The 24,904-nt window shown below is 43.0% G+C and overlaps 1 long non-coding RNA gene across 25 annotated transcripts in view; it reads right to left on the bottom strand.

The window, feature by feature from the left end:
- LOC148108125 (uncharacterized) overlaps positions 1 to 24,904 on the bottom strand; it is a 122,938-nt gene that overhangs the window by 25,857 nt on the left and 72,177 nt on the right. For 23 of the 25 annotated variants that reach the window (XR_015721060.1, XR_015721067.1, XR_015721074.1 and 20 more), the window contains 2 exons: positions 24,749 to 24,893; positions 26 to 9,873 (listed from right to left, as the gene is read on the bottom strand). This is a non-coding gene — a long non-coding RNA (uncharacterized LOC148108125). The remainder of the gene's footprint in view (positions 1 to 25; positions 9,874 to 24,748; positions 24,894 to 24,904) is intronic. The other 2 variants (XR_015721073.1, XR_015721075.1) reach the window with 2 other exon arrangements.

The raw sequence follows: 24,904 nt of genomic DNA, 5'->3' as shown, positions 1-24,904 counted from the left end.
CTCAGCTGGGCTTCCCGTTGCATACCTTGGCCACCTTGATCCAGTGCTCCACCACCATGGCCCTGTCCCGGGCTGTCATGCTTGGGTTGCCAAGGCAGGTAGTGATGACACACTTGGCCACACCGTTGAACTGGGCGACAGTGGCCCGGACTGTGGGTGCCAGGTGCTCACTGCCAGGCTTATTGCGCTTGGACCAGACGGAGCCCAGGCACTGATGGGGCAGCAGCTTCTTGAACAGCTCCTAGAGAACAGGGGGAGGTTTGTTCACCCAGCTATTTCACATGCAAGAGTAGTGTCCTAGATAGGGGTCACAGGTCAGAGCTAGAGCTCAGAAAGCTGAGAATGTGGCCTGAGCCTGGTTGGAGTCCCTGGATGTCACTCCATTCTTTTTCACTGAGGGGCCCAGGACAGGATGGCCCAGGAGCAAATAGAGACGAGGGAAGGAAGGAGGGCATTTGCATCCTGATCATCCTCACAAACTCCAAGCTCCACGCTGCTGTTCAAGGTGGCTCCTCCCAAGGGGGACTCTTCCCCTCCAACTATTCATCCCTCTGGTTCTACTCCCCTCTCAGATACACATTCTCACATGATAGCTACAACCACAGGTTTATCTATCTGCCCTGCACTTAAGTACACATCAGATACCTAGTAATTGATGAGGGTACTCAGCCTCCAAAACAAGTGGGTGGGCGACCCATGGACTTGACTGAACACAGAGAGCTGCCCTCCTCCACCCATGGGACCAGGGCCTGCCCATTGGTCTCTCCATTCTGGCTCATTTCTTCTCCCTAGTACCTCCGTATCAGTGCTTATCAGGGTCTCTCGCTACAGTCCGCAGCTGGACAGTGAAAGCTTGGGGCTAAGCACCTTCATGGGTTGACAGGGTTGGGAAGTGGTGGAGCTGAGATTTGGTCCCAGACCATAGGAGTCCACATCAGGGAAAGGCAGGTGTGAGGCAGCCTACAGCAGAAGAAACGCTTGTCCCTGCCCCACCCTGAGAGCCTAACTGCTCACCGTATCCATATATGTGAGTTGCTCTGTCACAAGCCTGGAAGGGAAGTCCAGGAGGTCAGGCTTCTCCTCACCCAGCTGGTTCTTTGGGGTGACACAGCAGGAACCATCTGGGGTCACAGTGGGCTCTATGTCTATTGTCAGAGCTGGAGTGAAAATTCCTGGGAAAGCTGATGGTCCAGCTGACTGCAGCTCAGCACCCGGCACACATGGAGATGATGGGAGCATGTGTTCCAGTTCTGCAACAGCTGATGGAGGGGAGGCTGGCTCTGACACTGCAGGTGATGGTCGATGCAGAGCTGGGGTTGCCTCTAGCTCCATAGAAGGCCCTTTTTCTGGCTCTGCAACTGGAAGGAGCCCTGGAGCTGGCACTGGAGCAGGTTAAAGAGAAAGGTTCATCCACATAACTGACTTTCCATGTGCCTTTCCAAAAACAGGACATATACCATGGCCTTAAGGAGGGCACGTATTGCATGGTGCACTGGGTGTTATACGCAAGTAATGAATCATGGAACTTTACATCAAAAACTTGGGATGTACTGTATGGCGACTAACATAACATAATAAGAAAATATTAAAAAAATATATCCAATGAATTTCCAATCCATGAGCCCCATTCCAGATAGCCTTCCCAAACTGCAATCTCCCTTACCCTCTGCCTCTACAGGCTCCAGAAGTTCCCGCTGCAGCAGGAGAATGGGGGCATGGTTTTTCAGGTCCCAGTCATGGCACTTCAGATGTACAGAGCCCCCCCCCCCCACCGCTTTACCTCAAGTCATATGTGGAGCACAGTCAGAGGCCTGGCCTTTCATTCCACATGCTACTCCCACAGCACCGTTCTTTCTGTGTGGGTCCCAGAAGATGGCCCCAGGCCACTTCCAACCCCTCTGTAGCTGTCTTTGCAGTGGTTTGCTCATCCAGAAAACCTGAATGAGTGGTTTTTCCACTTACACTCTTCACGGCCATAGGTCTAGTCTACTCCGTCTTCCATGCAGACCAGTATCAGGGCTTAAGTTTGAGGCAGATTTGTGAGTGGTCTGCTCACCACAGCTTCTATTATTGGCCCCAGTTGTGGTCAGCAGAGGTGGATACGGAAAGGGGCAGGCAGAGCAAGATGAGACCATCAAAGGGGTGGATGTTTTAGGCACCAGCTCAGCCCAGATTGTGCTCTGCTTCCCAGAGGGCTTGAAGGCCCATCCATAGCTCTTTTTGACTCATTTGCTTCTTCAGGAAGCCCCCCAAATTCAGCCCTCCCATGGAAACCAAGAGATCTGTGAGATCTATGGCTCTGAAAGTCCCTCCCCAGCCACAACCCCTGTATCTCCCACCCTGCTCTGTGGAGGCAGCAGTCTTTCCTTCTGGACCCAAAGACCGTGTTTTTACTTGTTATAGTCCATCATAATGGTACAAACACGGGTGGATCTATTCACACCTAGAGTAGGCCATGAAGATGTCACATCTAATGAACTATGGACATGGGTGCTTATGATGTGTAGAGTGACTATCTGACCCTCTGACTAAAATTGAGACCCAGACATTGTATCTACTTTGTCGACTGAGTTATCTTAGTGACTGGAAAGTGCCTGCATTACTACATGCCTAATACATATTATTGAATGAATGACTCCTAACCAGTACTTTCCAAATACTGAGTGGACCTTGGGCGGCTCTGCCTGCCCCCAGTGACTCCCTAATCTGGTCACATAAAGGACCAGTGCCAGGACCAACTAGATGGAATCTCAGAAGTCCTTTGCAAACAGGAAAACTATGAGCTTTCCATTTGCTTTTGTAAACCCAGAAGGGCCACAGGCCTGTGAGGGTTGAGGTTGAGAGCTTCTTCACTGGAGAGCGAGAACTACTAAACATGAAGATGCCCAGCATGTTCAGCAGCCTTTTCTACAGAGCCAGGCCCCAGATAAGCCCGTGCCGTGTTTTCTCCCATGATTTCCTACAGTAACCCTATGAGATTCAGCCTCTTACCACCCCATTTTTCAGAAGAGGAAAGTGAAGCTCAGAGAGGTACAGTGACATTCCCAAGACATACAGCTAGTAGGTGGGAGTCTCACTCCTGTGCTGTGCCTGGGGTGGGCATTCACCTGTTGAACTGCTGGCCCAGGACCTGTTGGGGTGAAGTGAACACATGGTATTATGCAGAAAATTGTGATATTTGATATGTTTATATCTGGGAAGAATGGTACCAGGGAGCGTACGAAATGCTCCACTGTGCCTTCTCTGAGCATCAGCATCGTGCAGGCCTCGTCCAGGGACAGGATTAATTCTTTTTCCCCACCAGAAAGACAGGGGGGGGGGAGCGCAGTGTACTCAGCTTCAACTCCATGAACCACCAGGAAGATCAGGGTCTGGCGTTCAGACCAGAGACTCCCAACGCTTCGGGAACTTGTGCAAGAAAAGGGACTTGAAGGCCCGCCCAGAAAAGGGCTCTAGGCTTAAAGGTGCAATTGGCTTTAGGGGTGAAATGATAAACCATTGTTCCCTTTAACCCATTTTGTTAGTTGAGCAACAATAGCATTTCTCTCTTTTAATAGCCTTTATTAAGAACTCTATGCCTTTAAGTCATCGGTAAACATCCCTACTGCAGACAGGAGAAAGCAGAAGCTTAGCATCTCCAACGCTGCTTGAGATCATAGACGTTGGGCCTGAGAACTGTCCAGAGCATGGAATGCATGGCATTCCTCCCATGCTGATGAGGCCTGGTCTGTTCCTGACATGGAGAGAAAGGTTCAGGGGAAACCACCCTCCTTGGCAGGCCACAGGGGAGCCAATTGTTTCTAGTGTGGGTTCTGGCCTTGCCCTGATCATCTGTGGGTCCTGAGATAGGACATGAATTTGGACCCATTCTCACCCCAGACCAGCACTGGATGTTGTTGGTGGCCTGATGCACCTGCTGCTTGTCAAAGGAGATGAAGTAGCTGAACCCTTGGAGCAGCTCATCAAAGATGTCCTGGGTGGAACTCTGAAAAGATAGAGCCAGCTACCTGGGCCAGGAGGCATCAGAGGCCTTCCACCCAATCTGTGGTTCTATGTTCTGGCAGATCTAGCAGCTAAAAAAAGTTTGTTAAGACACTTAAGTGTTCCTTGCAGCATTGCTGAAATGGCAACAGAATTGAATCATGTCAAGTTCCACCAGCCTTGAAAGGCTGAATTACTGTGGCTGACGACCTCCTTTACGGAGGTCCAAAAAGACATATAAGGACACAGCTTGTGACCTGGTGGACCTACAATGATTTGATGTACTCTGAGAAATGACGCGTTATAGAGAAACATATAGAATGACTTCATCCCACCATTCCTTTTATGTTCAATCACCCTATTTAGTGTGAGGATTTATAAGGCCTTAGACAAGTTCTCCAAGGACAGTGGAGCTGGGTTCTACACAGGATACCTGGGTGAGTAGGGAAAATAATAAAAACAGTACAAAGACACTCATGGCTTCGGGAAAAGTAAGATAAAACACAACAAAACAAAATAACCTACGCCCCTAAACTGCAAAAAAACATTAATTATATTCTCTACCATTCCCATATATGTGAAGAGTCTTCCTACCTTATCCCATAGCTGGTGGTGGAGGTGTAGATGTTGGGATTACTTTGTGGTTGGGCCTGAGGGACACTCATGTGGAAACACTATAGGAGGGCCCTAGGTCTGTCCCCATATTTGTGTGGGGGCCCTGGGTGTGGAGAACCCTCTTCCCATTCTCACCTCAGGCAGCACTGATCCTGGGTGGTCTGGTGCACCTGACACTTGTCTAGGGAGTTGGAATAGTTAAAGTCACAGACCAGCTCATCAATGATCTCCTGGGTGCAGCTCCGAAAATGCAGTGCCCCATATATATGGGGCCAAGAGACATTAGTGGCCTCACGGGACATTGCCACAAGGGGCCACCCCCATTAGAAATCGTGTTCTCCAGTTAAGGCTAAGAGAAGCAGCAGAAAAGACATCCAACAAAGAGGAAGCCAGATGAAACCCTAGGGCTCATGATTAACATATAGGTGGTTGAGCTTGGTCCCCAGCACTCAGCTTCTCATCCTGCCTGCTATGACCTGGGGTGTGAACATGAAAGATGGGCCAGGTTCCAACACCTGGCAGCTTGCTTCTGCCCAGGAAGGGCATCCTTCCTCTGCCCCCTCCTCTACACACACATACACATACACACACACACTTAGTGAGGGGCAAGAGGTGTGGGCCTGCTGAAGTAGGATCACTGTTGTTGCCTGCTCTCCAGTGGGCTGCTCTGAGCTGCCCTGTGTTACCTGTTGGTGTCTCCTGCCACATGTCCAGAGGGCTCGGAAAAGCGGGCTGAGACGACGACTACAATGATGTGAAAGTCTTTCTCTCTGGACTTTCTGGGCCAAAGCCCCTGAAAGTAGGAATACAGCAACAGAACATCTTGTTCTCTTGAACGTCTCGAGTCAAGTGAGCTGGAAAGCAGGCTTTCTTTGAATGGATGTGCCTGGTTACCAGAGTTCTAAGTTCAATTGGGGCCTATCACCAAGGAAGTGAGGTCGCTTCTTCAAGATTCCAGTACCTTGGCCTCTGCCGTCTCTTGGCAACGAACTGTTTACTTTTCTCCCCCATGTCATCTCCTTAACTGTACACTATGAGCCAAAAATGCCATAGCCACCACTCTCTGGAAATGTAACCAGGGTCTGAGGTTTCAGGAGACAGAACTGAATTCAGACCTTTTTTCTTTGTTTTCCCAGTTCTGAGTCCTAAATCATTGTGTCTCTCACATATTCCCCACTTTCCCAAGCTGCTTAGTGGGGATCAGGCTAGAATCCACTTCTTGGGACATCATCAGGTGTATGTGGATAATGTAACATGGGTGGGGTGGTCCCCTGTGTATCTGAAGCACAATTTTCAGGATGGAAGAATTACAAGAAGGGGTGGGACTTGGCATGGAGGGCCGCTCAACAGAGGCCTGGGTTCCAACAATGTAATATTGGAACACTTTCCCACTTGGCCTTGTGTAAATGTGGGCACTATGATGGGGTGGAAATGAACGAAGAAGCAGATATTGCTGTCCTCTGTAGTTAAACTGTTCAATTGTTTCCCATTATATTTAGAATGAGACCCAGTTCCTCATTTTTTTAAAATTTTTAAAAAAGATTTTATTTATTTATTTGACAGAGAGAGACGGCCAGCGAGAGAGGGAACACAAGCAGGGGGAGTGGGAGAGGAAGAAGCAGGCTCTTAGCGGAGGAGCCTGATGTGGGGCTCGATCCCATAACGCCAGGATCACGCCCTGAGCCGAAGACAGACGCTTAAGGACTGCGCTACCCAGGTGCCCCAGTTGCCTCATTTTTGTCTATGAGCGGAACAGCCTTCACAGTGGCTCCCACCGATCCAGACTTGTGGTATAGGCATCACTCTCTACCCATTAGGTGGTTAGTTACTGGCTTCTGACCAATAGGATGCAGCCAATGCGATGAAATGTGATGTCTAAGTTTCAATTGCAAAGAGTTTCTAACTTCCTAGTTACTTTTCTTGTGTTCTGCGTCTCACTCCCTTTCCCTTTTTCTTCTTCATCTCTGAACCAAAAATCGAGCACAGATATTTTGAGCTGCCATGTGTAGAAGCACACATGGCAGAGAACTTGGCCTGTGCCAAGGCCAGAAGACACACAGGAACTCAGATTCTGAGTCCAAACAGCTTCCCGAATCATGTGAGCCAACTTGGGAGAAAATCCTCTGCCAGTCTAGCCTCAGTCACTGCTGCAGCCTCTGCCACACCTTGAGCCTGGGGAACTATGCTTATTTGTGCCTGGACTCCTCACCCACAAAAACTGTGAGAAATTAAATATATACATTTTAAGATTCAGGCTACTGGGGCAAGGCAGTAACATAGGAACAATAGATAAGTAACAGTCTCCCAGGCCTCAGCACCTCTCCCTGCCTTCCTCCCTCCCCTCTGCTCTCCTCCTAGTGTCCCTCCAGCCACGGGGGCTGCCTTTTTCACTCCTCTGGCCAAACCAGCTCTGTTAGTGAGTGTCTGCAACAGCGCTCCCTTCTTTCTGACACACCGCACACAGACGTGTGCAGGTCTAGCTCCCTTTTGTCAATCTGTTTTCAGCAATGTCACCCTCAGTGAGGCCTTTCATATTTTCCTATCCAATGACTCCCCAGCCTTCCTTCATTACACACTTCAGTCGTCGTATATAGCACTTGCTCTTTTCTTTCACGTCTTTGGTTTGTGCTTTGTCCATCTCTAGACTGTGAGCCCCTAAAAGCAGGGAGCTCTTGGTATTTTCAGCTCTCCTCATGGGTCCACCAAGGTACCTGGCATAGGGGAGTGCTTAGGGTATAGTTACTGAATGAATAACTGAGAAGATCTTGGAGCCCACCTCCCCTTTTAACAAGCTAGACTGTAGGGAGAAGCGCAACTAAAAGTTTCGAGCTGTTTCTGGGCAAGGGGACAACCACAATGGCCTCTGCCTGACTCTTCCTTCTCCAGTATCTCCAGCAGAACTGATGAGGCACCATGGACAAGGAAGCACCCTGCATCACGTTCTCTGTCTCTAGTGGTACAGCCCCAGGCAGGCACACCACCAAAGAAAGGGGTGCTTTTATCTGGGTGTCCTCAAGGCAGTGGCTTTCCAGAGTCAGAGTGGCAAAGGAGCAGGATCTCCAGGCTCCAAGAGCAGAATAAGGGACCACAGAAACCTCCCTTTTCTCCTTTTTCTGTCCACTCCCATGGTGTCCTCTTTACTATTCCAGCACCCTCACCTCAGCCAGAAGAGTGATTCTGCACCCACCCTTGTATGTCCAAATGAGGACCCTGAAGGTCTAATGGAGACTGGTCTTGCCCCTGGACCCCAGAGACAGTGTTCAGTGCTCTGGCACTTTCCCAGAGAACATAAACAAATGATAAGCAGGTATGCGCAAGCCCAAAGCGCAATGACCTATCACATCAATTGGAGCAGCTGTCATAACAACGACAAGAGACAACAAATGCTGGTGAGGATGTGGAGCAAAGGAGCCTATGCGCACTGGCGCCGGCACTGTGCAAAACAGTATGGAGCGTCCTCAACACACTGAACACAGAACCACGGTATGTGCAGCAGCTCCACGTCTGGGAACATTCCATAGAAAACAAAGGAATATGTCTAAGAAATACCTGCACTTCCATGTGCAAGAAGCTTTATTTACCATAGCTGAGACAAGGAAAACATCAGTGCCCATTAGTGGTGAATGGATAAAGAAGTGTTACCTACATAATGGAATATTAATCAGCCATAAGAAAAGGAAATCCTGCTAAGTGTGATAACAGTTTTGGACTTAGAGGCATTATGCCAAGTGAAACAAGTGAGACAGAGAAAGGCAAACACTATATATGTGTAGGTATAGATATATATAGGGAGATAGATACTATATAGATGATAGATACATAGACATTTTCCCCTTTTATGTGGAATCTAAAACAAAGAAAAGAAAAGGCGGAAAACTAATTCAGAAGAACAGATCAGATTAAAGTAACAAGAAACAGAGGGGAGGGTGGGGGCAGGGATTGAGTGAATGGTGAAAAGGTACAAACTTCCAGTTTTAAGATAAATAACAGGGATTTACAGTACAACATGATGACTGCAGTTGATACCGCTCTATGGTTTGAGAGGTGTTAAGAGAGTAAATTCTGAGAGTTCTTATCACATAATAGCTTACACATACACAGTGTGTCAATTATATACAGTGATCAATTATATCAATAAAACTGGGCAAAAAATATTTTAATATTCATAATGGGCATCAGGAAAGTTGACTTGGTAAAAATAATGACACATAAGCAAAATGTAAAACAGCAGAACCCACAGTCAGTAGACTATGATATGGATAAAAAATCCAAGCCATTTGCATAAAAAATTGATTCTGATTTTTAAAATCAGTGAATTAAAGTTAAAGTAGATAAAATAGAATTTTAAATTGTGCTACATTTTTAAAAATTGATCAAGGAATAAAATGTCTTATTAAATTAACTCTGAAAATACCGTTTTGAAAAAATTTTCATGTTTTGGAAAATTCTGATTTTAAGCTTTTAAGTGGGCACAGAATGAGAACATTTTGTTGGATCAAAGTTGTCTCCAGGAAAATGGGTGAGACAAAATAGCAGCACCAAAATGGCAAGACTAAATTGTCCTGTGTTCATTTCTCTGTATTTGCAGTTTTTAAAGAAAAAATATTTTTATTGACATACAATACACATAATCAAAAATCTACCATCTACCGTCTACAAATCTACCATTTATAGGTTTATATTTCATTAAGTACATTAAGTTCATGGAATACATTTTAAATGTATTAAATGCATTAATACCCTTTCTACAACCTCCGTCTAACCCAACTTCACATCTCATTTCATCTTGTGAAACTAAAACTCTACACCATGAATCAGAAACTTACCATTACTGCCTCATTCCAGCCCTTGGCAACACCATTCTACTTTCTGTCTTTATGAATCTACTTTGGGTAGGTCCCAAAAGTGGAGTCAAAGCTTGCATTTTTATGAATGCACTTAATGTAAAAGTTCACCCATGTTGTGGAGTTTTGCAGTCCTGTAGGAAATAAGCGTGTCACTTACCTGTTCTTCCGGTCTGTCTTCTGGGGGAGGGGCCTGCTGCTTGGCTGTTCAGGCTGCTCTGCCTGGTTGGCCTTTCACCACCCCTTGTCAGGGGGTTGGGTTTAACGTGAGGAGGTTGTCTGTGTGGCTTTGTTCCCTGGCAGATTTCCATGCCTCCTTAGAGGGGCAGAGGAAATACGGCTGTGCAGAAAACTCTGGCCTAGGGCAGCAAGATCACGGTCACCTTTCTTCAATGAAACTTCCAGGTCAAAACATCTCCACTTGGAAAAAAACCTGTCAGCCAAGAATGCTTTATTTGGAAAAGCTGTCCTTCAGAAATAAAGGAGAGATAAAGACTTTTCCAAACAAAGAAAAGCTAAATGAGTTCCTCACTACTAGACCTGCCGTAAGGGAAGAATTAACACCTATACTACTTAAACTCTTCCAAAAATATCAACATAAGAGGAATACACACAAACACATTTTAAGAGGCCAGTATCACCATGATACCAAAACCAAATAAAAAGACTACAAGAAAAGAAAATTATATACTGGTGTCCCCGATGAATATAGATGAAAAAATTCTCTTTAAGTATTAACAGACTGAATTCAGCAGCATCTTAAAGGACCATATACCACGATCAACTGGGATTTGTCCAGGGGGTGCAAGGATGGTTCAACATATGCAAATCAATCACTGTGTGACACATCACATTAACAGAATGAAAGATAAAAATCATATGAATATCTCAATAGATACAGAAAAAGCATTTGACATGCATTTGACAAAGTACAACATGCATTCATGATAAAAACCCTCAACAAACTGGATCGTGAAGAAACGTACCTCAACACAATAAAGGCCACATACGGCAAACCCACAGCTACGGCAAACATCACACTCATTGGTGAAAGACTGAAAATTTGTCATGTAAGATGGGGAACAAGACAAGGGTGCCCACTCTCAACACTCCTATTCAATACAGTACTCGAAGTCCTAGCAGAACCATCAGACAAGACAAAGAAATCATAGGCATAAAAATTGGGAAGGGAGAAGTTAAAACTGTCTCTATTTGCAGGTGACATATAGAAATCCTAAAGACTATAAAAACAACCCTGTTAGGTCTAATCAATGAATTCAGTAAAGTTGTAGGATAGAAAATAAATGTACACCTAGCAGTAGCATTCCTATACACCAACAACAAACTATCTGAAAAAGATATAAGGGAAAAGATACAAAGAACATTTATGTTAGGGAGAAAAACAACAAAATACTTAGAAATAAACTTGAGCATGGAGGTGAAAGGTCTCTTCACGGAAAACAAGACATTGATGACAGATACAAAAAAAGAAACCCACCAATGAATTGAATGGTATTGCATGTTTATGAATTGCAAGAAATAATGTTAATTACCCAAGCCACCAATAGACTCAATGAATTTCCTATCAAGATTCCAATGACTTTTTTTGCAGTAAGAAAAAAAAATCCTAAAATTTGAATGAAACAATGAAAGACTTTGGATAACCGAAACAATCTCTAGAAAGAAGAATAAAGCTGGAGGCATCACACTGCCTGATTTCAACTGTATTATAAAGCTATAGTAAATCAAAATCTTATGGTAGTGGCATAAAAACAAACACATAGACTAATGAACACAAGAGAGAGCCCAGAAATAAACCCAGACACATACGGTTTTTGAGAAGGGAGGCATTCTCAATGGAGAAAAATAAAACAGCTTCTTCAGTAAATGATGCTGGGAGAAGTGGATATTCACATGTCAAAGAACAAAACTGGACCCCTATCTTACATCATCCACAAAAATTTACTCAAAATAGATAAAAGACTTACAGGGAAGACCTGAAATCATAAAATTCCTACAAGAAAACATAGAGAATAAACTACTTGACATTGGTCTTGGTAAGTATATTTTAAAAATAACACCAAAAGCACGAGCAACAAAATAAAAAAAAAAAAAGTGGTACTACACTCAAGAGCCTCACAGTGAAAGAAATAATCAACAAAATGAAAATGCAACATATGGAATGGGAAAATATTTGCAAATCATGTATCTGAAGAGAAATTAATACCTAAAATATATACATAACTCATACAACTCAGTTGTATGTAAAAAAAAGAAAGAAAGAAAGAAAGTAAAAAAATAAAGAAAAGAAAAAAGAAACCAACTAAAGAAAGGACCAAGGACCTAAATAGACATTTCTCCAGAGAAGACAAATGGACAACCAGCACATAAAAAAGGTGTTCAGGGGCGCCTGGGTGGCACAGTGGTTAAGCGTCTGCCTTCGGCTCAGGGCGTGATCCCGGCGTTATGGGATCGAGCCCCACATCAGGCTCCTCTGCTATGAGCTTGCTTCTTCCTCTCCCACTCCCCCTGCTTGTGTTCCCTCTCTCGCTGGCTGTCTGTATCTCTGTCAGATAAATAAATAAAATCTTAAAAAAAAAAAAAAAAGGTGTTCAACATCTAATCTTTACGAAGATACAAATCAAAACCACAAAAACCACAACGAGATATCATTCTTGTTAGAATAATTATTATCAAAATGACAAAAGATAACAAATGTTGATGAAGATGTAGAAAAAAGGGAACTCCTGTGCACTGTTGGTGGGAATGTAAATTGGCATAGCCAGTATGGAAAAACCTATGAACTTTCTTCAAATATTAAAAATAAAATAACCAAAGGATTCCGCAATTCCACTTCTGGTTACATAGCTGAACAAAATGAGATTAACATGTTGAAAAAAAAGAAGTTAGCCTGTTGAAGAGGTATTGCCACCCCATGTTCATAGCAGCATTATTTACAATAGCCAAGATATGGAAACAACCTGTATCTATCAACAGAGTAATGGATAAAGAAAATGTAGTCTGTATATCCAATGGAATACTATTCAGCCATAAAAATAATGAAATCCTGTCATTTGAGACCGCACGGATGGTCCTTGAGGACATTATACTAAATAAGTCAGCAGAGAAAGACAAATACTAGATGATCTCACTTATATGTGGACCCTAAAACATAAAACAAATAGAAAAACAAATAGAAAAAGAGATCAGATTTATGGTTACCAGAGGCACGGGGTGACGGGAGGGAAAACTGAATGAAGGGGATCAAAGGTACAACCCACAGCTGTAAGTCCTGAGAATGTCAGGCGCTACACAATCACTGTAGTTAACACTGCTGCATGTTGTAGCTGAAAGTTGCTGTCATCTAGTTCAACCTCATTGAAATATTAGGAATCCCAAGCTTAATCCGAACGGTTTGAGCCCAAGGTCACAGAGCTCCCACGTTGCTGTTTTCAATTGCTGCCATAATACAGAACACTTGGAAGGAGCACCTATATTCCAGGAACACAGCCAAATATCCTTTATTCACTAACTCTTCTGACCCTGTGACTCCATACCCTTTACTTGTCGTAGTCAGAATTCAGTTAGATAGAAACTGCCTTTCTGATTCTAACAGTACTAACGCACTATGTCTTCAACACAAGCTGCCTATAATATAGTTTAAAGTATATTTATGATGTGTATGAAAAATAAAAAAAATTATTAGATGATAGTTAAGGTCCCAGAGGCTCGACAAATTCCACAGTTCTCAAAAATATGGCCCCAAGGCCAGCAGCATTACCTACACATTTGTCAGAAATGCAAATACTCTAGCCCTCGAGAGAACTATTGAATCAGAATCCAGTGGGATTTACCTTTGGCATCAACAAGTCTTCCAGGCAATTCTAATGCACACCAAAGTTTGAGAAACACTGCTTTAATTGTTTTCATTGTTTGCACAAAGACAAGGGTGGATAATTAGTCATAGTCATCTCCATAAACTCAATAAAAGCAACGGATTAAAAAAATACAGGCAAACTCACATATCTCATACGGAAAATTTACAATTTATAAAAAATTCTACAATATGCTTTAGAAGCTTAAAGAAAAGTGTGAGGACACATGAAACCTCATGATATATTTGGGTTTTGTGATGAGCACTGAGTGTTATACACAACAGATGAATTACTGAACTCTAAAGATATTTAGGTTTGTTTTTTTTTTAAAGATTTTATTTTATTTATTCGACAGAGATAGAGACAGCCAGCGAGAGAGGGAACACAAGCAGGGGGAGTGGGAGAGAAAGAAGCAGGCTCATAGCAGAAGAGCCTGATGTGGGGCTCGATCCCATAACGCCGGGATCACGCCCTGAGCCGAAGGCAGATGCTTAACCGCTGTGCCACCCAGGCGCCCCAAAAGATATTTAGGTTTTGTTTTAATTTATGACTGAATGTAGTGTTCATTTCTGTTTCATAAATGGATTTAAAACACCACATATGCCTAGTAATAAATGAAACCTCAAGAAACTAGATGAGTCTCAAACAAACAACCTAACTTTACCCCTTAAGGCACTGGAAAGAGAACACATCAGGCCAAAGTTATTAGAAGGAAAGAAATAACAAAGATTAGAGCAGGGAAAAATGAAGCGGGACTAAAAGGATAATGGAGTATACCAACGAAACTAAGAACTGATTCTCTGAAAATAAAATTGACAAGCCTTTACCTAGATTTCCCCCACCCCCAAAAACAAGGAGAGAGAGAGAGGGAGAGACAGAACTCATATAAAAAATGAAAGAGTGATACCAGAGAAATGCCAAAGATCATAAGAAACTACTCTGAACAATTATATACAAAAAATTGGACAACCTAAGGGAAATTGATAAAACTCCCAGAAACATACAACTTGCTAAGACTGAATCCTGATGAAATGGAAAATCTGAACAGATTATTAGTAAGCAGGTTGAATCAGTAATTGAAAACCTCCAAAAAACAAAACTCCAGGACTAGATGGTTTCACAGGTGAATTCTACAAAATATTCAAAAAGGAATTAATACTCAAATTCTTCCAAAAAATAAAGGAGGAGGGAATTCTTCCAAACTCATTTTATAAAACTGGAATTCTTCTGATACCTGATCCAGACAAGGATTCTGCAAGAAAAACATTACAGGCCAATATTCCTAATATACACTTACAAAAATCCTCAACAAAATATTAGCAAACCAAATTCAGTAATACACTAAAAGGATCATATACACATATCTAGAAAAGTGTTGTTACAGCTGATGTCAGAGAAATTATCTGTGCTATCTTCTAAAGTTTTTATGGTTTCAGGTCTCATATTTAGGTCCTTAAGCTTTTTGAGTTAATTTTTGTCTATGGTGGAAAAAAACTGGTCCAGTTTCATTCTTCTGCACGTTGCTGTCCAGTTTCCCCAAGATCATCTGCTGAAGCGGCTTTATTTTCCCCACTGTATACTTTTGTGGCCTTTGTTGAAGATTAATTGACCATATAGTTGTGGAATTATTTCTGAGCTTCCTATTCTGTCCTATCGCTCTGTGTGTCTATTTTTGTGCCAGTACCATACTGTTTTGATTACGACATGTTTGTACCGTAAATTAAAGTTTGGAATTGTGATACTTCCAGCCATGTTCCAGGATATTTAGGATTTTTTGCGATTCCATACAGATTCTAGGTCTGTTCTGGTTCGGTGGAAAATGCTGTTGGTGTTTGATAGGGATTGCCTTAAATCTGTGGATTAGATAGTATGGACATTTTAAGAATATTAATTCTTCCAATCGACAAACATCGAATGTCTTTACTTTCTGTGTGTGTGTCATGACTTTAAATCAGTGTATTTATAGTTTTCAGAGTCCCGGTCTTAAAGCCTCTTTCATTAAATTTATTCCCAAGTGTGTGTGTGTGTGTGTGTGTGTGTGTGTGTGTTTAATCGTTGGTGCAGTTGTAAATGGGATTTCTTTCTCAATTTCTCTTTCTGCTATTTCATTCGTAGTGCATAGAGATGGAACAGATCTGTGTATTAACTTTGCATCTTGTAATTTTACTGAACTTATGAGTTCTAGTGACTTTTTTTTTTTGGTAGGGTCCTTAGAGTTTTCTAGATATAGTATCGTGCTATCGTGCTATACACGAATAGTGACAGTTTTACTTCTCCCTTACCAATTTAGATGCCTTTTCTGTCTTTTCCTGGTCTGACTGCTGAGGTCAGGACTTGCAGTACTATATTAAACAAAAGTGCTGGGAGTGCACATCCTTGTCTTCTTTCTGATCTTAGAAGCAAAACTTTTGGTTTTTCACCATTGAGTATGACGTTAGCTGTGTGTTTTAGATATATGGTTACTGTTATTATTTTGGGGTACGTTCCCTCTAATCTTACTTTGTTGAGTATTTTTGTCATCACTGGGTGTTGTACCTTGACAGATTAGATTTTAAACTAAAGAGGTAGGTAGAGATACAGAAGGACACTATATTATTCTTAAAGGATGTATCCAACAAGTGGATATGACAATTATAAATATCTATGCTCCCAACAGGGAAGCAGCTAGATACACAAGCCAACTCTTAACCAGAATAAAGAGACATATAGATAATAATACGTTAATAGTAGGGAAGATATAGATAATAATACGTTAATAGTAGGGAACCTCAACACTCCTCTCTCAGCAATAGACAGATCACCTAAGCAGAAAATCAACAAAGAACCAAGAACTTTGAACGGACCAGATGGACCAGATGGACCTCATAGATATATACAGAACACTACACCCCAGAACAACAGAATACTCATTCTTTTCGAATGCACAGGGAACGTTCTCCAGAATAGATCACATACTGGGTCACAAAACAGGTCTCAACCAATACCAAAAGACTGAGATTATTCCCTGCATATTCTCACACCGCAATGCTTTGAGAATGGAACTCAATCACAAGGAAAAATTTGGAAGAAACTCAAACACTTGGAAACTAAGAAGCATCCTGCTCAGGAATGATTGGGTAAACCAGGAAATTAAAAATCAATTTAAGCAATTTATGGAGACCAACGACAATGAAAACATATCGGTCCAAAACCTATGGGACACTGCAAAGGTGGTCCTAAGGGGGAAATACACAGCCATCCAAGCCTCACTCAAAAGAATAGAAAAATCTAAAATGCAGTTTTTATATTCACACCTCAAGAAGCTGGAACTGGAACAGGTCTAACCCACGCACAAGAAGGCAGGTGATCAAGATTAGAGCAGAGATCAATGAATTAGAAACCAGGAGCACAGCAGAGCAGATCAACAGAACTAGAAGCTGGTTCTTTGAATCAACAAGATCGACAAGCCGCTGGCCAGACTTATTCAAAAGAATAGAGAAAGGACCCAAATTAATAAAATTATGAATGAAAAGGGAGAGATCACAACCTACACCAATGAAATAGGAAGGATCATTAGAAACTTTTTATCAACAGCTTTATGCCAATAAATTAAACAACCTGGGAGAAATGGATGCCTTCCTGGAAACCTATAAACGACCAAGACTGAAACAGGAAGAAATTGGTTACTTAAACAGACCGATTAATTATGAAGAGATTGAGGCAGTGATCAAAAACCTCCCCAAAAACATGAGTCCAGGGCCTGACGGATCCCCAGGGAATTCTACCAAACATTCAAATAAGAAATAATACCTATTCTCCTGAAGCTGTTTCAAAATATAGAAATAGAAGGAAAACTACCAAAGTCATTCTATGAGGCCAGAATTACCTTGATCCCCCAACCAGGCAAAGACCCCATCAAAAAGGAGAATTACAGACCGATATCCCTGATGAATTTGGACGCCAAAATTCTCAACAAGATCCTACCTAGCTAATAGGATGCAACAGTTCATTAAAAGGATTATCCATCAAGACCAAGTGGGATTCATCCCTGGGATGCAAGCGTGGTTCAACATTCGCAAATCGATCAGTGTGATAGATCATATCAGCAAGAAAAGAGTCAAGAACCATATGAGCCTCTCAACTGATGCAGAAAAAGCATTTGACAAAATACAACATCCTTTCCTGATTAAAACCCTTCGGACTGTAGGAATAGAGGGTACATTCCTCAATTTCATATTCTATGAAAAGCCTACAGTGAATATCATTCTCAATGGGGAAAAGCTGGAAGCCTTTCCCTTAGGTCAGGAACACGACAAGGATGCCCACTCTCACTATTATTCTTCAACTTAGTACTAAAAGTCCTTGCAGCAGCAATCAGACAACAAAAAGGGATAAAAGGTCTCCAAATCGGCAAAGAAGATGTCAAACTGTCTCTCTTCGCAGATGACATGATACTCTATATGGAAAACCCAAAAGACTCCACCCCCAAACTACTAGAACTTATAGAGCAATTCAGTAATGTGGCGGGATACAAAATCAATGCTCAGAAATCAGTTGCATTTCTATACAAGAACAATGAGACTGAAGAAAGAGAAATTAGGGAATCCATTCCATTTACAATAGCATGAAAAATCATACATTATCTCGGAATTAACTGAACCAGAGATGTAAAGGATCTATATTCTAGAAACTACAAATCGCTCTTGAAAGACATTGAAGAAGACACAAAAAGATGGAAAAATATTCCATGCTCATGGAACGGAAGAATTAACATCGTTAAAATATCTACGCTACCTAGAGCAATCTACACATTCCATGCTATCCCAATCAAAATACCAATGACATTTTTCAAAGAACTGGAACAAACAGCCCTTAAATTTGTATGGAACCAGAAAAGGCCCCGAATCGCCAAGGAATTCTTGAAAAGGAAAACAAAGCTGGGGGCATCACGTTGCCTGATTTCAAGCTGTACTACAAAGCTGTGATCACAAAGACAGCATGGTATTGGCACAAAAAAAGACACATAGACCAATGGAACAGAATGAGAACCCAGAAATGGACCCTCGGCTCTTTGGGCAAAAAATCTTTGACAAAGCAGGAAAAAACATCCAGTGGAAAAAAAGACAGTCTCTTCAATAAATGGTGCTGGGAAAAATTGGACAGCTACATGCAGAAGAATGAACCTTGACCACTCTCTCACACCATACACAAAGATAAACTCCAAATGGATAAAAGACCTCGATGTGAGACAGGAATCCATCAAAATCCTAGAGGAGAGCACAGGCAGCAACCTCTACGACATCGGCCACAGCAACTTTTTTCATGACACATCTCCAAAGGCAAGAGAAACAAAAGATAAAATGAACTTGTGGGACTTCATCAACATCAAAACCTTCTGCACAGCCAAGGAAACAGTCAAAAAAACTAAGAGGCAGCCCACGGAACGGGAGAAGATATTTGCAAATGACACTACAGATAAAAGACTAGTATCCAAAATCTACAAAGAACTTCTCAAACTCAATACACGAGAAAAAAATAAACAAATCCTAAAATGGGCAGAAGATATGAACACTTTTCCAATGAAGACATACAAATGGCTAACAGACACATGAAAAAATGTTCAAAATCATTAGCCATCACGGAAATTCCAATCAAAACCACACTGAGATACCACCTTGTGCCAGTTAGAATGGCAAAAACGGACAAGGAAAGAAACACCAAAGGTTGAAGAGGATGTAGAGAAAGGGGTTCCCTCCTACATTGTTGGTGGGAATGCAGTTGGTATAGCCACTCTGGAAAACAGTGTGAAGGTCCCTTAAAAAGTTAAAAATTGAGCAACCCTATGATCTAGCCATTGCACTACTGGGTATTTACCCCAAAGATACAGACGTAGTGAAGAGAAGGGCCATATGCACCCCAATGTTCATAGCAGCATTGTCCACAATAGCTAAATTGTGGAAGGAGCCGAGATGCCCTTCAACAGATGACTGGATTAAGAAGTTGTGGTCCATATATACAATGGAATATTACTCAGCTATCAGAAAGAATGAATTCTCAACGTTTGCTGCAACATGGACGGCACTGGAGGAGATAATGCTAAGTGAAATAAGTCAAGCAGAGAAAGACAACTATCATATGATTTCTCTCATCTATGGAACATAAGAACTAGGAAGATCGGTAGGGGAAGAAAGGGATAAAGAAAGGGGGGGGTAATCAGAAGGGGGAATGAAGCATGAGAGACTATGGACTCTGAGAAACAAATGAGGGCTTCAGAGGGGAGGGGGTTGGGGGAATGGGATAGACTGGTGATGGGTAGTAAGGAGGGCACGTATTGCATGGTGCACTGGGTGTTATACGCAACTAATGAATCATCAAACTTTACGTCAGAAACCAGGGATGTACTGTATGGTGACTAACATAATATAATAGAAAAGAAAAAAAAAGAAAAAAAGAAAATTCTTTATTAAAAAATAAATAAATAAATAAATGAAAGGGGGAAAAAGGAAAAAAACGTAAGCACACAAAATCAGGGAACAGGACAGGGATAACAGCCCCAGATACAGAGGAAAAAGCTGGATAAAACAGATGATTTTCTATGAATGTATAAATCACCAAAACTAAACCAGAAAATGATAGCAAATCTAAAAAAGCACTAAGCTTTTTTTTTTTTTAAAGATTTTATTTATTAATTTGACATAGAGAGACAGCCAGCAAGAGAGGGAACACAAGCAGGGGGAGTGGGAGAGGAAGAAGCAGGCTCCTAGCGGAGAAGCCTGATGTGGGGCTTGATCCCAGAACGCTGGGATCACGCCCTGAGCCGAAGGCAGAGGTTTAAGAACTGAGCCACCCAGGCGCCCCAAAAGCACCAAGCTTAGGTAGTTTTACTGGGGAATTCCACCAAATTTAAGGAAACAGATCATTTCAAGAGTATTTAAACTGGCTAAAGCAGAGAAAGCTTTTAATAAAGCTAAGGAAAGCACTAAAACAACTTGATAAAGATTACATTAAAAACAAAATTACAAACTGGTTTCACAAATCACAATGTAAAATGACTCAGTAAAATATTACTAGAATCTGGCTACACACTAACAGAGTTTTCACTGATGATTCAATAATATGACCATGATTCAATAACATAAAATCTGTTACTATTATTCATATGAACAGGTCAAGGAAGAACATCTGTATAATTTCACAGATGCTAAAACAGTATTTAATAAAATTCAACAACCATTTTTGATTAAAAAAACAAAGAGCAACAACACAGCCCTTAGTAAAATAACTAGTGTGGCAGAAACACTAAAAGCATTCTCAGTGAAGTAAGGAACAAGACAACGTACCCACTATCATTCTCACTTAGTATTTGATCTCGTCCTGGAAATACAAAGGAACCAAAAAGAGAAACAAGAGACATAAAAAGTAAAAAACATGGAATGAAATTCTTATTATTTGTAACTGATATGATATTATACCTGAAAATCCAAGAGAACCAACTGCAAAAACTACTAGAAACAATATGATGACATAAGTTACTGCTTGAAAAATCAGTAAGTACAGGGGCACCTGGGTGGCTCAGTCGGCTAAGCATCTGCCTTGGGCTTAGGTCATGATCCCAGGATCCTAGGATCAAGCCCCACATCGCATGGGGCTCCCTGCTCGGCAGGAAGCCTGCTTCTTCCTCCCCCTCTGCCTACCACTCCCTCTACTTGTGCTCCTCTCTCTCTAATAAATAAATAAAATAAAAATTAGTAAAGTACAATAATAAAAATATGTAATACAAGAAAGGGTCCTATTTTCAACAACAAAAAAGATCAACTAGGAATAAATTTAAGAAATGTACAGGATTTTTACACAAACCTTTTAAAGACATTTCTGAGACAACTGGAGAAATGTGTATGTAGATTGGATATTACATTAAATTAGTACTAGGCAATAAATTGTTAATTTTGATAAATATAAAAAAGTTTTGATAAATATAGCAATGAGGTTATATATATTTCAAAAGTCTCTATTTGTTCCAGTTCCCAAGTTATACTCTGAAGTAGTTACGAATAAAATCATTTGTTTTAAAACATTCTAGTCCCCCACCCTACAAAGAAATGGAGGGAAGAGGGACAAATGATTCAAGATTGGCAACACATGGCAAACTGTTTAAAAAGACGTGATGGATACATCCAGGTTCATTATATTCTCTTCCCTACTTTTGTGTATTTGAAAATGTGCACAATAGGACCCAAACAAAGGCACGTACTGAGAGACTCAAAGGTACACAATAGGCTTATAAAAACACACAAAAATTGCCACCTAACAATTAGAAATGCAAATTAAAGCTACAAATCAGATGTCATTTTCATCAATCAAATAGAGAAAAGATCCAAATATTTGGTGATATTCAGTATTTGGGGGAAAGGAAGTAACTGACCTGCCGGGGAAAAAGTATCCATCAGTACTTTGGAGGACTCCTTGGCCTCACCTTTCAAAATTATAAACACACACTCTGTGGCCCAGCAATTTCACTTCTTAGGAATTTATTCTAGAGATACTAATTCAATAAGTATTTTCCGCCACCTACTATGGCCATACACTAGAGACAGAAAAGTGGAGGAAACAAGGCCCCTGCTCTCATAGGGTTCCATTATTGTAGGGGAGGAGAGAACCAATAAAGCCAATTAAGTACACGGACAATTGCAAGGTCAAGGGAGATAAGTGTGATGAAAAAAGCAAACAGAATAAGGGTGTTGGGAGTGGCAAGAAGTCTATTTTGGATGGGCCTCTCTGAGGACGTGACAGTTGGGCAGAGACCTGGGTGAAGAAGAAAACAAAGGAGAAGAATGACCAGGAGAACATTCCAAGAAATAGGGAAGGAAACCACGGAGTAACACATACATTTGGCTTTCCTGCCCTCTGCTTCTCTTTTTATTCCCTAACAGTCTTTCGTTCCTCCAAAGGATATGAGCACCTCTTGAATGTCTTTCTTTGTCCTGATACAAAAATGAAAATAAACGTATCTTTGAAATACAATACATCTTTCGGGCCAGCACTGTTTCCCCAAACACTATTGTGCCTAATAATTTCATTTCTTCAAAGGAAGAATTCCCAAACTTATCTAGGTGTAATGCCAAACCTGTTTACAAAAGTACATTCAAGCTAGAATTAGTTTCACAAAAGATATTGACCAGTTACTAGATAATTTTATAGAAAAAAAAAATACTGTCAGTCCCTGCCCTTCTGGCAAGAAGGCGAACCACTGACTTAGAGAAGACTATAGTTTAATTTCATAACCTTTTAAGCAATGAGGTTGAAATGTTGAAGTGCCTATTTGGATAAATATTTATTTATTTGGATAAATATTATTTATCCAAATATTTTCAATTTCAATTTCATGATCTTTTAGGCAATGATATTGATATTTTTAGAGGCTATTTTAATAAATATTTGACACTGAAGTGGCCAGTGTCAATTAAGGGCGTTCCAGTTGACCCCAAAAGAAACGACTCTGCAACAACACCTGAGAACATTACATACTAACCTGTTCAAAACCGTGAAACACCCAGACTTCAAACTTGCCATGAATGATACGTTCTGTGAACAGCCAGATTAATTACAAAGCTAGCATATGGAGAGATCTGTCCCTGTGAAATACACTATCTTAATTCTGAAATCAGCTTTACCTGGATGCATTCATCTCCTATTCAGACAACGCAAAAAAAACTAAGACTTCCAGATTCTACAGAGATTCCTAAGGAGACAACTCAGTGTAATCCAATTTCAAGCACCATTAGCCATCTGCACAAGCAACGACAGGTTTCCCTCCAACAGCTGACCATGCGGTGTACCCCTGGCCACATCACACCACTGAACCTTCCCCCAAAGGTCCAGCAGAGAATGCCACTTCTGACAACCAGTTACCCGAGAAAAAATTACCAAAGTGAGAAACCGTGAAAAGGTAAGCTTCCGCACAGGCCAGCCCAGCAAGAGGGGCGCTCAGTTTTGAGTTCTATGTAGATCTGAGGCCAAGAATCCCAATGCTCTCTGGCTCTGGAGCCTGTCTTTCCACGTCCCACCTCTTACGTGAGAGGCGTCCAGGAGCCTCACAAGGGACGCCCCCCACGCCCTCCTCTACTCTCCAACGTGGGGTCGTGATTGCCCCCTGCTCCCAGCCCCTGGGAAAGACGCTGGTCCAGCCGGTCGAGGACGGGGTACCACTGGGTCACCTGGGGAGGGTAAGGGCACGGGGCTGGGCTCCGCGGAGGGCCAGAAAAGGGCACCAGGGGAGGGAAGGGGACAGTCGGGGGCCCTCCGGCAAGCAGCTATCTGGGGAAAGGATGCCTGCGGGCCTCACTGGCGGGCCAGGCGAGGGAAAGAGGACACGTGAGAATGCAGGGTAGACGTGGGGCGCTCCTGCAGGCAAGAAACGTACGGAGGGGCGGGGGGCTTAAGAGCGGCCTGCGGGCCAGGTAGGGGGCCCCGCCCCTGCGCCCTGCCTCCCCTGCCCAGCGCCCGCTTCATGCCCGCGTCCGCGGCGCAGCGCGGCTCTGCCGGCCCCTTGCCCGCCAGCCGCAGGTTCTGCTTCAGGCGGCAGTCGGCGTCCAGCGCCGCGGCGGCCGAGCCGGACGAGGACGAGCCCGAGGCGGTGCAGCGCTCATGCTCCAAGGCGACGGGCTCCGTCCGCTTCCTCATCCCGCGGCCGACAGGGCCAGCCGCCGACGGCGTCCGCTGACCTCGCCCGCCCGCCCGCGCTGCAGTCGCCGCGACTCGCAGGAGCAGCTGCCGCCCGGAGCCCGCAGCCCCTCACATCCCAGCCCCAGGCCTCAGCGCCCGACTCTAGGGACCCCCGCCTGGGATCAGGTCGGCCGCGCCTGCCAATCAGCGCCGGGCTCCCACCGGCCCCGCCCCCTCCATGCTTCCGCGGGAGCGCGCCCAGCGTCCCCGGCGCCGACCTGCCCCCATTTTGGAGAAGGGCGGGCGAAGCCTTGCGGGGAGTCACAGTCGCTTTCGGGCGAGCGACCGGTGGTGCCCTTGAGAGGTCTGAGCTCGGTCGCCGCGGGTGAGAGGGCCGCCTTTGCCTGGGTGCTCAGCGCCAGGAGCCAACGCAGCCGGTCCTGCCCCAAATCAGTGGCCGAACGTGGGAGGACGCCGGCCGGAAAGCACCCAGCGAGCCCGAGCCGCAGAGGAAAGCGGGCTCCCACCTCTCCCGCCCCAGATTGTGATTTTCCCTAATGCTGGGAAGCCAGTATGAATGAACCCCTCGGAAAGGTTTCTGTAATGGCTTATGAAAACAAAGAGCAAACGGTAACAAATCACCATTCTCATGATTCATAACTATTTTCCACAAGATTTTAATTTAAAAAATACGCTCTCAGGTACTTTTTTTTTTTAACACAAGCATATAGATAATTTAATTTTAAAATATTGGGCTGAATTTATGAAAACTGAACTCATTAAACAACTTACTTCTTAAAATCTGTATATGACTTTAGAGTTGTGTAAAGCAGTTAGTAGTCGCTGGTGGAGGTGCGCCTGGCTGGTGGAGCACAGGACTCTTGATCTGGCTTTGTAGGTGCCAGTCCTAGGTCGGGTGTGCAGATCACTGAAGAATCTTTAAAAAAA

Source organism: Ursus americanus, chromosome 22, assembly GCF_024610735.1.
Source record: "Ursus americanus isolate L20-20 chromosome 22, mUrsAme1.1.p, whole genome shotgun sequence".
NCBI classification, from domain to species: domain Eukaryota; kingdom Metazoa; phylum Chordata; class Mammalia; order Carnivora; family Ursidae; genus Ursus; species Ursus americanus.
This window is presented reverse-complemented; position numbering and strand designations above follow the sequence as displayed.